The sequence below is a fragment of the Aythya ferina genome (assembly GCF_964211825.1).
Source record: "Aythya ferina genome assembly, chromosome: 9".
NCBI lineage: Eukaryota > Metazoa > Chordata > Aves > Anseriformes > Anatidae > Aythya > Aythya ferina.
The window spans coordinates 10598570-10611065 of record NC_140305.1 but is presented as its reverse complement, the minus strand read 5'-3'; the positions used below and the strand labels follow the sequence as shown (position 1 = coordinate 10611065).

The following is a 12496-nucleotide window of genomic DNA, read 5'->3' as shown; positions in this document are numbered from 1 at the left end:
GATTAAATTCTAAGCTTTAAACAGCTGTATTTTATTTTTCTGAAAGGACATTGTGTGATATGAGACAGCAGCTGCATAAGGAGCCTCAAACATTTTGAAGCATACCTTTCTTTAGCTGTTAGTCTTTAGCTGATCAGGCATGTTTCCTTTGAGATACTCTGGTGGTTTTCTTCTGCTGGACAGCTGAATGCCACCACAACTGTTCTCTCACTCTCTTCAAAAAAAAAAAAGGGGAGAAAATATGATGAAAGAGGTTCAAAGGTTGAGATAAGAACAGGGAGATTGCTCAACAACTACTGTCACGGGCAATACACTCAGAATAGGGAAATTTAATATCATTTGTTGCCTATCACTAGTGGGCTAGAACAGTGAAAAACTAAAGCAAACTACAAATTCCTTCTTCCACAACCCATCCACACTCTACTACATCCTCTTCTGTGTGACACTGGGGAATGGGGGTTGTGGTCTGTCCCTAACTCTTTGTCTCTGCCATTCCTTCGTGGCCCCTGCTCCATGCAGGGTCCCTCCCACGGGATGCCGTCCTTCCCAAACTGAGCCTGCAGGGGCTGCCCACAGCAGCAGCTCTTCAGGAACTGCTCCCACACGACTCTGTCTCACGGGGTCCATCCCTCAGGAGCACACTGCTCCAACCTGGGTCCCCCACGGGACGCAGCTCCCCCCAGACCCCCTGCTCCTGCGTGGGCTCCTCTCCACGGGCTGCAGCTCTGGCCCGGGGCCTGCTCCTGTGGGGGCTCTCCATGGGCCGCAGCCTCCTCCAGGCCACATCCACCTGCTCCACCGGGGGCTCCTCCACCCATGGGGGGGCTGCAGCCTGGAGATCTGCTCCGTGTGGGACCCATGGGCTGCAGGGGGACAGCCTGCTCCACCAGGGGCCTCTCCACGGGCTGCAGGGGAACTGTTGCTGCGTGCCTGGAGCACCTCCTGCCCTCCTTCTGCACTGACCTTGGGGTCTGCAGGCCTGGTTCTCATTTGTTATTCTCCCAGCTGCTGTTGTACAGCATTTTTTTTTTTCCCTTTCTTAAATATGCTCTCAGAGAAGTGCAACCAGCATTGCTCATTGGCTTGGCTCTGGCCGTTGGGGTGTCCCTTTTGGAGATGGCTCTGATCGGACATGGGGCAGTTTCTGGGCTCTTCTTACAGAAGCTACCCCTGCAGACCCCACTACCAAAACCTTGCTATGTAAACCCAACAGACACCTTGATAAGACTATCAACACATAGACTTCTCAGCCACCAGACCAATATCAGTGTAAAATCCGTCTTCAGGACAGTGTTGAAGTACAAAACGATCAAGTTGCCAACTCTTGCAAGTTACCTGTAAATCTTCATTCTACTTAGCTTCACGGATGATATGTGGATACCATACCAAGAGTAATTTAAAGGCAACTTGTTTTAAATTTTAATACCAGAATCAGACTGTGGTGCCAACAAAGCCATTTCACAGGGAAAGATGCTTCTTTCCTCTGTGTTGCCTTAAGTTCATCACCCTGTTGTGATGCTTAATGGAATATTTACACAAACTCTGAATGCTGATATTTGAGCCATGTATCACAAACGGTTGCTGTGCTTTTAATTAGCTGTTAGCTGATAGGAACCTTGTCACACCTCATCTTTGGAGGAATCTAATGTACAATCCAGACAGGAGTTAATACAGCACACTTAACGTTCATCTGAATATGCCGAATTAAATGAAACTGGTTGTCCAAGACTGTCTGAATGGGATGATCTAATAGCAGCTAATTTTCTCAGGAGAAGAAAAATGTTAGGAAACTGACAGCTTAAGGAACATGTACTTTGACTTAGGTGCTTTATTCTCATACTGTGGTCACAGTGTTTTAGGGACAGAAAAAAACTCAGGTTGAGCAGCAAGCAGGCCTGGAAAGCTTGAAAGGATTTTATAAATAATTTACCTTTGTAGATGCGTACAAAGCTGATGTTTTTGAAAATGGTGATTATTTGCAATGTATTTTGCACAATCCTCAGATTTCCTTACTGTAGCAGATATGTCCAGGGAAGGTTGCGGTGAAAGCACCCAAGAAAGTAAAATGCTGGTTATGGATGGAGGGTATTAATGGGATTCACAGTACAATCTTTCCCAAGGAGAGTCTGAGAATGAGTCCAAGAAACAGTGGCTGGTAAAAAGTTGAATGCTTTGAAATTCAGGTCCTGGGACAGCCTAAATTAGATGAAGAGCTTCATCATATGAGCAGGAGTTGCTAGTATTAAAGCTACAAGTGCAGATTTAACAGCAAGATATTTATGACAAATGTACTTCAACAAGATGGAAAACCATTTGGTATAAGTGAGGTTCCTGCAGCTTGAATCTCCAAGGTAAAGTGTGCTTCTTGCTCTAACGTGTAGTAGAGCACTCAGGTGGAAGTAACAATTTAGTTAGGAATTACTAACTACTCTTAACCTAGCATGACATTCCCAACCAAGCGCATATGCCTTTCAGATCAGAGTACCTGAAGAACTGATGTATGTATGAACAGAGTACCTGAAGAACAAGCACAGTTTAAGAAGTAGAAATGTATCCCTACTCTCCCTGCAATAACGCTCTTGGTGGTTGCAGTATGACTTGTGGAAGCTGACAGATAGTTCTCCATGCAGTTCTTCATTTGCTGTTCAAATGGCTTTGTTATGTGTTGTGACTGAGCGCGGTCTAGAGGCATTTAACACTGCCTAGTTCAGAGCATGATTCAGAGCAAGCTGAAATCAATGGAGCTGATGTGATTTCGGTGAACTCTGAATCAGGCACCGTACGCCGTCCCATGTGTTATGGGACAGGAGCAGATGCGAACTGGACACCTTTAAGCAGCTTTTCAGGCTTCCTTCTTCAAGAAGATAAGTAATTACTGTCTAAACCAGCTTCTTTTTCCTGATGTTGACTTAAAAGTACTTTTTTTTTTTTTTTAAATATTTTTTATTAATGCACCTTTGTGCATAACAGGCAGTGCAAAACTACTTTGGATACCAAAAGTCTGCCTGCAGAAAATGTATTTCTGCATACTTTGGTGCCTGAAGACAAAAACAGTAGAGCAAAAAGGAACTCTAAAACCTGTTTTTGAGTGTCCTGCTCTTTTCTATATGAGAATGAGTTGACTTGCTATTTGATTGTACTTAGAAGCCTAATTTGCCATACACACCTATGAAAGGTTACTACAAATATCAATAGCTGATTTTAGTTCAAAATCTTTTGGATGTTAAAAAGCAGCAGTCGTGCATCTAGCGCATCTGGAAACCCTGTGTACTTGGGAGATACTCTGACTTTTCTATGGTGAAGCCATAAAAATATGTATAGTATATCTAGGCCAGCAAGTCATGTTATGTCTTTTTGCATCTTGAAGTTCAGAATGCTGAAGTCAAATATTTGACTTCAGATTTATAGTTGATTTTGTCATTAGATTTGATTGCACTAAGTGCCCTTTGTAGAATGTCAGAAGATTCCCTGTGTGTTAAAAGTTTAAAAGCAAATGAAAATATATATTAAAAAAACCTTTTATTTCAGGCTTTTCAAGCCAACAAACACAACTTTTCATATTTCAAATTAATTTAAATGTGTAAGACTCTTGTGGAGGTAATACTCAAATATTTTGAATTTAAATGTAGTTTTACCACATTTTATTAATTTTTCAGAAATATGCTTGTGCAATGGTACATCCTGGAATATCTACAATTCTTGAACATTAAAAATATAAGCAATTTTTATGAGTGTGTGCCTGACATTTGTTGAAGTATTAAGCATCCAATATGAAGTCACGCTTTTAAAAAAATAAATTATAGGCTGTATAAAGTGAAGCATGTTTGTACTGTATGCTTGATTAGTGTTGAAAGAGACATGAACTGAAATCCAGTTGTGACTGTTTTGATTTTCATTCATTTTAACTTGTATTAAAGTCCAGTTTCAACCAGTCCTTCACTACATCTCTGTCCCATCAATCCCACTGCTACACTGGCTAAGCACTACATGACAAGAGTGGCAGGAGCAGATACTTGTTTCTTACTAATTTGGCCACAATGAAGTGTGTGCCCTGAAGCAAAAACCAGAAGAACAGAAGATAGTAATTTGAGTCATAGCTCTGCCATATGAGGAAGTTACTTAAATGATCTAGTTAAATACTTCAAGCGAGCATTTGTGTTTTAAATTTTGTAAGTTAAGAATATATCATGCTGTTGCACAGCTTTCTCTGATGACGATATAGTTCACCTTGAAGCAAAGACAATTTAAATTTCAGAATGAAGAAAGGACAGTGTCTATGCTTTAATTTCATGCATTATAGTCATAGCCTGCTTGAAGGAACAGTGTCCTATTTTCCTTTCTCTGTTTGGAAAGGCTTGCATCGTGAGGCTGCAGGGAGCATCGCTCTCTCAGCAGGGGCTGTAATTCCTGCACAGCCATGCAGTACGTTCCTTACCTCTTTCCAGTGTAGGTATGTAGTCCACAGGTTGTATATTTAAAGGTTGACTACAGATGTCAGAGGCAGGCTTCCACTATCTTCTTTAGAATTTTACTGCAGAACCACAGTCTTGTGGTAGTTCAGTTCCTCCGTTTGGCTCTACATATAAGCAGGAGCTTAAACTTGTCTCTGCAGGGGCTGTGAGATGAGAAATTACTTTCAGAGAAATTAAATTGATAAATTCAAAGTGAAGATGTTTGTATTCCCTGGAATAGCTGCTTCTGGCAATCTTTCACTTACTCATATTAGCAGGATGAAAGTGTTTCTCTTATCATAAGGGAAGAACTGCAATAGAGCACTAATGTGTCTCTGCTACTTTGATTCGGTGTTCACTATTGAAGTATCACATACGATCTTTGGTATATTGCTCTGATTTTCAATGGGGATATAGTGAATTTGTGATGATACTACAGAGGTAGAGCTCTGAAAATACCAAATACTGTCAACCATATGTTTCGTGTGTGCACTCTCTCGTAAATATATAGAGAAGGGAAATATTTTTTCACTTTTTTTTTTTTTTAATCTTACAAATGAATTTGAGGTTGATTTTTATTTTTTATCTTTTTTGGGGGGAGGGGATTTTGCATTCATCACATTTTCTTCTAAAGAAAAACAGCATAAGGGAAGACTGCCAAAAATGACAGAAAACAAAACAAAACAAACTTTAAATTTAAACCATTTCAGAAAGCAGATTGCTTGTGATGGGTCATTAATTTTTCATTAAAAATACAGATATTTTGACCAGTTCTTATTTTAACCCAACTTGTGAGTGTGTTAAATAATTTTAGTCTATTGTAAGAATTTGAAAAAAAATAGTGCTTAAAAAAATAGTATTATTTTCTTGTAGTTTGTAGTAAAAAGACATGTATTGTGACTGACTTTCACTGCCACTAGTGGGATATTTGTACCACTGAATTTCTAGTTAATTGGAAAACGCATTGAAACATAACATTTTTTGAATAAATGGTTTAAAATGGCCTTTTTGCAAAGCTTTTAAGGATCAAATAGTTTTTCACATTAGATGTACTGAAAACATCTCAGGTAGCCAACTGAGATTTTGAGACCTTGGTTGAGTTGAAGAAGCAGGACAGAGGAGGCAGGTTTGAGCGGGGATGACAAGTATCACCAGGCACTTCACAAACCTGCTTATAAGGAAAGAAGGCTTCTCCCTTAAGGCTCAGAAATGAATCGCAGGAGCGGAAGGCATAGTGCCATCCAAGAAAAGAGACTTACCCTTTGTGCCTGAGCCAGCAGTTGAGCAGATTAAATAATGCTTCTAATACATGGCTCTGTTATGTAGCGAGGCAAACGTCTTCAATCCTTAATGTTTGACTACTTCAATAGTGTTGAATTTATACTTAGCTTGACTCTCCTGTGATACGTGGTAGATAAAGAAAGCTATGATTGTGATACACCAACCAGTCATTTAAAACTTCTGATTGACTAAATCTCTTTTAGTGTTCTTCAGTTTGAATATTCAGAAGTCATCACTAAATCCCTAATGCTTTTCGTGACTTCCAGTGATTGAGAATAACCTATTACAGCTTCCTTTTCAGCATCAACAATGCGAGCCCATTAAAGCCTGCCAAGCTGTTGAATGAAACACAACCTTAATGTATGTTATCCAAGTCATTTTTTACACTCTCTCTCCCAGGATTGGGTAATGGGTAATTCTGGTTTTAGCTTACTGACATCTGCATTTTGATGTGAAAAATGCATTTACTGAGTTTATTTTATCGGTTCTGGATTCCAGGAGTGTAAAAGTATACACTTTTTGTTTGTTTTAATTTCTAAAATAAGAAAAATGCTAGATTCATAACAATAGCTTGGTTCTACCTTAATACCCCATAAGCTCTAAAAATGTTCTAGCAAAATATTCTTTCGCAATTGGAAACCTATACGAGATAGGGTGGAAAAAAGCAACTTAAAATGAATTTCATGCTAGTCCTCCTTCCTTAGTAGTTGCTTAGGATTTCTCCAAGACTCATCTAGTATCTTGGAAGCAAAGAACATTATGTAGCAGTGCTTACTTTTCTCATTACCTTTTGCAGGGGATTTCAGAGCTATTGCAAGGCTTGGCAACCTGACTTAGTGGTTCTGTGAGGCTGCATTCTCTCTCCTTTGATTCAGGTGGAACTTCCATTTCTCTTTAACTTTACTTGCTCCATTGTTTCTCAAACTGAATGGTACTCTTCAAGGGTGATTGGAGTCAGGGTTATGGAAGACTTTAAGCTGTTAAATATTTTGTAAGAAGTGAAAAATGCACTGTGAAGAGCAAAGCTGTTCTTCTGGCCGCAGCTCAGTTTCAGATTTGCACTGGCAATCAGCTATTTGTAGGAAAGATAGCTGCTAGCACAGTTTGTGTATTCCTTAGGTTCATAGAAAGGCAAATGACCACGTTTCTCAAGATGGGAACATGGTTTCCATATTTAAACTTGGCTGCTTTCTCCTTATCTGCTATTGTGGATTAGGCTGGAATATTCCTGTTTCCTATGAGGTTTGCATTCATACTGCTAGAAGTGTTTCTTAGAATATTTTTGCTAGCTTTGTTTTTCTGAAATGTTAAGAGTGCTGTTCATTTATTCATTGTACATTCAAATTACTTAACCTGTTGCTAGCTTACCTTTAACTCTTCAGAGATGCAAGACATTACATTCAGACAGATGGGACTCTTGGTAAAAGAGTGCTTTGCATTTGTCTATACCTCCTTTGTTAATTTTGGGGTTGTTCCATCTAATTCTTCATAGATCTTTGATGTATCTTTGTCAGCTGACATAGGAGAGGTGTAGGTGTGGTGTGCTTATCTTAGTGTAGTGTGTACTTGCATCCTGGCATGACTTCTCTATTCTTCATAGGATGTGGAACAGTGGCTTCAAGTTACTCCAGGGGAGATTTAGATTGGATATCAAGATGAATTTCTTCACAGGAAAGGTGGTTAGGCATTGGAACAGGCTGCCCAGGGAGGTGGTGGAGTCACCATCCCTGGAAGCATTTAAGAGATGTGGATGTGGTGCTTAGGGCCACGGTTGAATAGTGGACTACCGGTCTGCCTACCATTACAAGTGTTAGCTGGGTAGTTGAACTTGATCTTAGCTGTTCTTCTCCAACATAAATGTGTCTTTAATTCCATGATGTCAAAGTCTTGATTGTACAAATGTTTTGTTTTTTTCTTAGCCTTCTGAATTGCTTACCTGGCTTTATCAGAACAAAAGTTTAAGATTCATATAGTTTTACTTTTAGGTAAGGGCAAGTATTTTCAGTTTGTCTACTGGTTACTTCTGTCGGTGTTGTCTATTTCTTAGTCCAAGGCCTGAAATGTATGTGTGGAGTGGCTGAACTCATCTGAACTATGGCTCAACTAAGAGCTTTGTTCTTAGATGTAGTTGTGATGAACTCATTAAAGCTAATGATGTCCTCTCATAAAGCATTTAGTACTGAGCAAATCTCGTGGGGGGGAGAGATGGTCAAAAGGAGGTTTCACCTGTTTGTCAGTCACAGATTTTGGAGCATTAACCAGGTCAGGTAGTATCATGCCATCCTAAATTTATGTTCAGAATTGAGACTGTAGATCTGGAGACATTGAGGTCATTGGGAAGTAATATTACACTGCACGAAAACACTTATCAGGAGTGCCAGATTTAGAGGGGAAAAGATGTGCATCCTTTCTTATTCACAATATCGTATTTACTTAAAGCAATATTTTCTCAAGCCCATACAGAAATTCCGTTTGTTCATCTACCATCCTGGCCATCTATTTGCTGTTATACTATAGAGATAATTATGTATGATACTGTGTATAAGTGATGGTGATGCCAAGATATTAGTTGGTAAGCAGGTGCACTGTACCAAAAAAGCACCTCTGTGAAACTTCTTGATCCACAGAAGGAAAACAAAGAAATAGAGAAGTGCATTTTAAAGTCATTGTTTTAAAGCTCAAGTTTTTCACCTTTTAAGAGCTCTTTCATCCAGGCCTTAAACAGAATAAATCAGTTCTGCAAAACTCTTGCAATAATGAGAGAACTGGGGGGGGGGGCATGGGTGAAGTTGTTGTTGAGTTAGTGCTTTCATAAATTGTATGGTATGGTTCATGACTGTTTCAGAATCTGTGCATACTGAAGCCAAAATCACTGTGTCTCAGTGTTTTCTAGGCCCACTCTGTATCCAGTCTAATTGCAACAAATGACCATTAGTTTGGTCTTTATTCTGATGTTTTCACAGGAATAAATTCCTTGCAGACCATTAACCTGGTATAATGGCTCATGGTATGGTAATGTGCCCTTGGGCTGGCATCATACTAAAGTAATTGCAATACTAAGACATTACAATGTCAAGTCTGCTGGAGTGATGAATAAAATCATGTCCTGAAAAATGCGTACCCTTGGATTCAGCACAAAGAATGCACATGGGAAACAGCCATTCTCCTGTTGCTGACAGTTTTGCTCTTTAAGGATCTTTAAAGTTTTGTTTATGCATTATGTAACAACCTCAAGGAAGAAAAACATTTTTTTTTAATATACTAACTAAGGAAATGAGTTTTTGACAGGTCTAGACACCCTATTTTCTGTTCAGCTTCTCTCCAATGTCATTTCTAAGGAGGGATGTGAGGCAGTCCATCAATCCTAAAATAAAGAGGTACCTTTGGATTGTAGTCACAGGAAATGAAAGCATTGTCAGTAATGAATACAGTGCTCCTGTTAAAACAAAGTACCTAAGTTCTCTCATTATCCTAGCAAGGAACACTGAAGCACTGAAGTTTCCTGAATGACAACTGTAAATTCAGACTCCGGGTTTTGAAGTCTGGTCAGATCTGGTTGATCTGTGGACTTCCCTTGCTGGCTCCTCCTTCAAGCTGGATTCTGCAAGGATTTTTCTGAGTACTCTGACTCACCTTCAGCCTACTTAGTGTTCTGTGTGTGTGGGCAGAGCACTGCTGTTACACAGCCGAGTAGGCCAGTGTGCTGTCCCAGTGCACAGGCTCCTCTACAGCACTGAGCCGTGGCTGCAGGGGCAGGCATCCTAACCTCCCGATTCAATTGTTCTTTTGCTGATCTCCAGAGGTCATCCCTTCCAACCACAACCATTCTGTGTCCTATTTTTGGAACTGTTTTTTATCCTTTTCCAGGGAAATACACATCAAATCTGACCTCCAAGTTAACGAATTCCAGTAAAGCATTTAGAAGAAAGACGCAAACTTCAAGATCCAAACAACAAAGCCGTGTTGCTGTCATGCAGTCACAGAGGGTCATCTCCTCTCTGTCCTCAAGGTTAGGTTATTACCAATTCAGTTAAGTAGCAAGTCTTGCTGGGGCTTCAGTGCAGTGGGTTGGGATACACAGGTGCACGCTAGAGCATGCATTCCTTTCCTGCAGGTGTCTGCATCAGCCTGTGCTCTCTCTGAAGCTCCCAGAACAATATGCAAGCCCAGGCACTGCTTGTGTAAATAGTCTTGCACTGTCTATTTGAGTAGCTGTAATGGGTTTACGTGGCAAGGTTTTGGTAGCAGGGCACCCTAGGGGTGGTTTCTGTGAGAAAGATCTAGAAGCTGCCACAAGTTTGGGAAGGGCCCCACTGCTGACCAGAGCCGAGCCAATAAGCGATGTTGTTTTGCGCCTCTGTGAGAGCATATTTAAGACAGGGAAAAAAACGCTGCGCCACACAGCAGCTGGGAGAGTCAAGGGAGTGAGAAACAGCCTCGCAGGCACCAAGAGCAGAAGTTTCCCTGTGGCCTGTGGAGAGGCCCCTGGTGCAGCAGGCTGTCCCCCTGCAGCCCATGGAGTACCACAGTGGAGCAGGGGTCCACGCTGCAGCCCGTGGAGGAGCCCACGCTGGAGCAGGTGGCCCTGCAGTGACAGAGGCTGTGGCCTGTGGAAGACCCCTGCCGGAGCAGATTCGGGGCCAGACCTGTAGCCCGTGGAGAGGAGCCCATGCAAGAGCAGGGGATGTAGGGGGAGCTGCTGCCCGGGGGGGACCCAGGCTGGAGCAGTGTGCTCCTGAGGGATGGACCCTGTGGGACGGACCCATACTGGAGCAGTTCTCGAGGAGCTGCTGCCTGTGGGAAGCCCACGCCGGATCAGTTCATCAAGGGCTGTATCCCGTGGGTGGGACCCCACAGCACAGGGGACAAGAGTGAGCGAGAAGGAGCAACAGAGAAGCGCTATAGACTGACCATAACCCCATTTCCCCGTGCTGCTCCAGGGGAGGAGGTGGAAGAGGGTGGATCGGGGGGTAAGGTGCTTTTGGCTTCTTTCCTTTGTTTCTCACTTCTCTAGCTTGTTAGTAATAAGCAATGAATCTTACTATCTCCTTATGCTGAGTTTGTTTTGCCCGTTACAATGATTACTGCGTGATCTTCTCGTCCTTATCTCAACCTTTGAGCCCTTTTCACATATTTTCTCCCCATTCCTCTTTGAGGAGGGGGAGTGAGAGAGCGGCTGTCGTGGAGCTCAGCTGCCCACTCAAGCGGAACCACGACAGTAGCTGATGGCTTTTGTGCTGTATCATGCATCAGTGTCTGGACCCTGTGATTGCCTTCATCTTTTGGCTTTAAACAGTAAGATGAACCTCTTCCTTGTTGCAGGTGAACATGCAGCTTTTGGTGAAGGGTCTTTTTGAAAGCTCTTCCAGAGTTTTGAATACTCGGTTGGTGTTTTTGTTTTTTTTGGTTTGGTTGGTTTTTTTTTTTGGAGCATGGTATGTTCTCTGTGTGAAGTCCATGAAGGAGATCTTATAGGAGGGCTATGTGGATGGCTGTTGCCCCAGACTAATGTGAAGTAAAATGGTTTTGAGTTCTGTATTTTTTTCTAAATGGCAATCCACATAAGAGGAAATATAATTATTTTAAACTGTAAGGGATGGTCAGTTGTAATAGCATGCAAGTATATATATTTTTCCATCTTTTTTCTATCTTGTGACTTCGTAGCTTCCTATACGCTTTTTTTGTCCTGGTTAATTGTTACTGTTCTTTGCTTTCTTAAAGCAGAATTCTGTGCAGTGTCTGTCACGTTGCTTCTGGGCTGCCGAAGCATATGGGGTTTCTCTCAGAGTCTGGAGCCCTAGGCTGTTAGCTTTGCCCTTAAAACTTACCTTTGTGTAAAAGGATCAGTCCTTGATAAACACTGGATCATGAGTGATTCACAGGAGTTCGTAGTTTAATTAACGTGAGCCTGGTTTTGCCCTGTATAATGGAAGTATTTCTGTACCTAAATGCTGTTGAAGTCTGTGGTATTGCTTGTGTCTTCTGAGCATAGAGGAGCTCTAAGTTCGGTGCATAATACACTCGTATGAAGATATGGCCTTACAATAAGTGACCAGAACAACTTCTGTTGAGAAAAGAAAAAAAAGTTAGGAAAATACACTGGAAGAAAATCTGACAGATAAGTAACTAAGAAGAATTAACTGAGAGAAAAAGTTCTGGAATGTTAAACTAAAACAGCTACCTCAAAGGACTCCAGTCCCTTGAGGTGGGCTTATCTTGAGGATAAGTACCAAAATTCATCTTTAATATGTTCTGGGTAACCAAAACCAGGAAATCAGATCAGTGGCTCAGAGCTGTGTTAGACCTTGACCTTTGTGCAAGCTCTGCCTGGCTGTAATGTTTGTTTGTAATGGCTGTTTTGGCTGTAATGTAATGTTTGTTTCTATGACAAAGTGACGCGCTGGGTGGATGAGGGAAAGGCTGTGGATGTGGTCTACCTTGACTTCAGCAAGGCTTTTGACACCGTCTCCCACAGCATTCTCCTCAAGAAACTGGCTGCTCTTGGCTTGGACTGGCGCACGCTTCGTTGGGTTAGAAACTGGCTGGATAGCCGGGCCCAAAGAGTCGTGGTGAATGGAGCCAAGTCCAGTTGGAGGCCAGTCACCAGTGGCGTCCCCCAGGGCTCGGTGCTGGGGCCGGTCCTCTTTAATATCTTCATCGATGATCTGGACGAGGGCATCGAGTGCACCCTCAGTAAGTTTGCAGATGACACCAAGTTAGGTGCGTGTGTCGATCTGCTCGAGGGTAGGAAAGCTCTGCAGGAG

At 41.8% G+C, this 12496-nt stretch overlaps 1 protein-coding gene across 16 annotated transcripts in view; it reads left to right on the top strand.

Moving 5' to 3' along the window:
* Positions 1-12496, top strand: part of OTOS (otospiralin) — a 455029-nt gene that overhangs the window by 43643 nt on the left and 398890 nt on the right. The window lies entirely within an intron of this gene.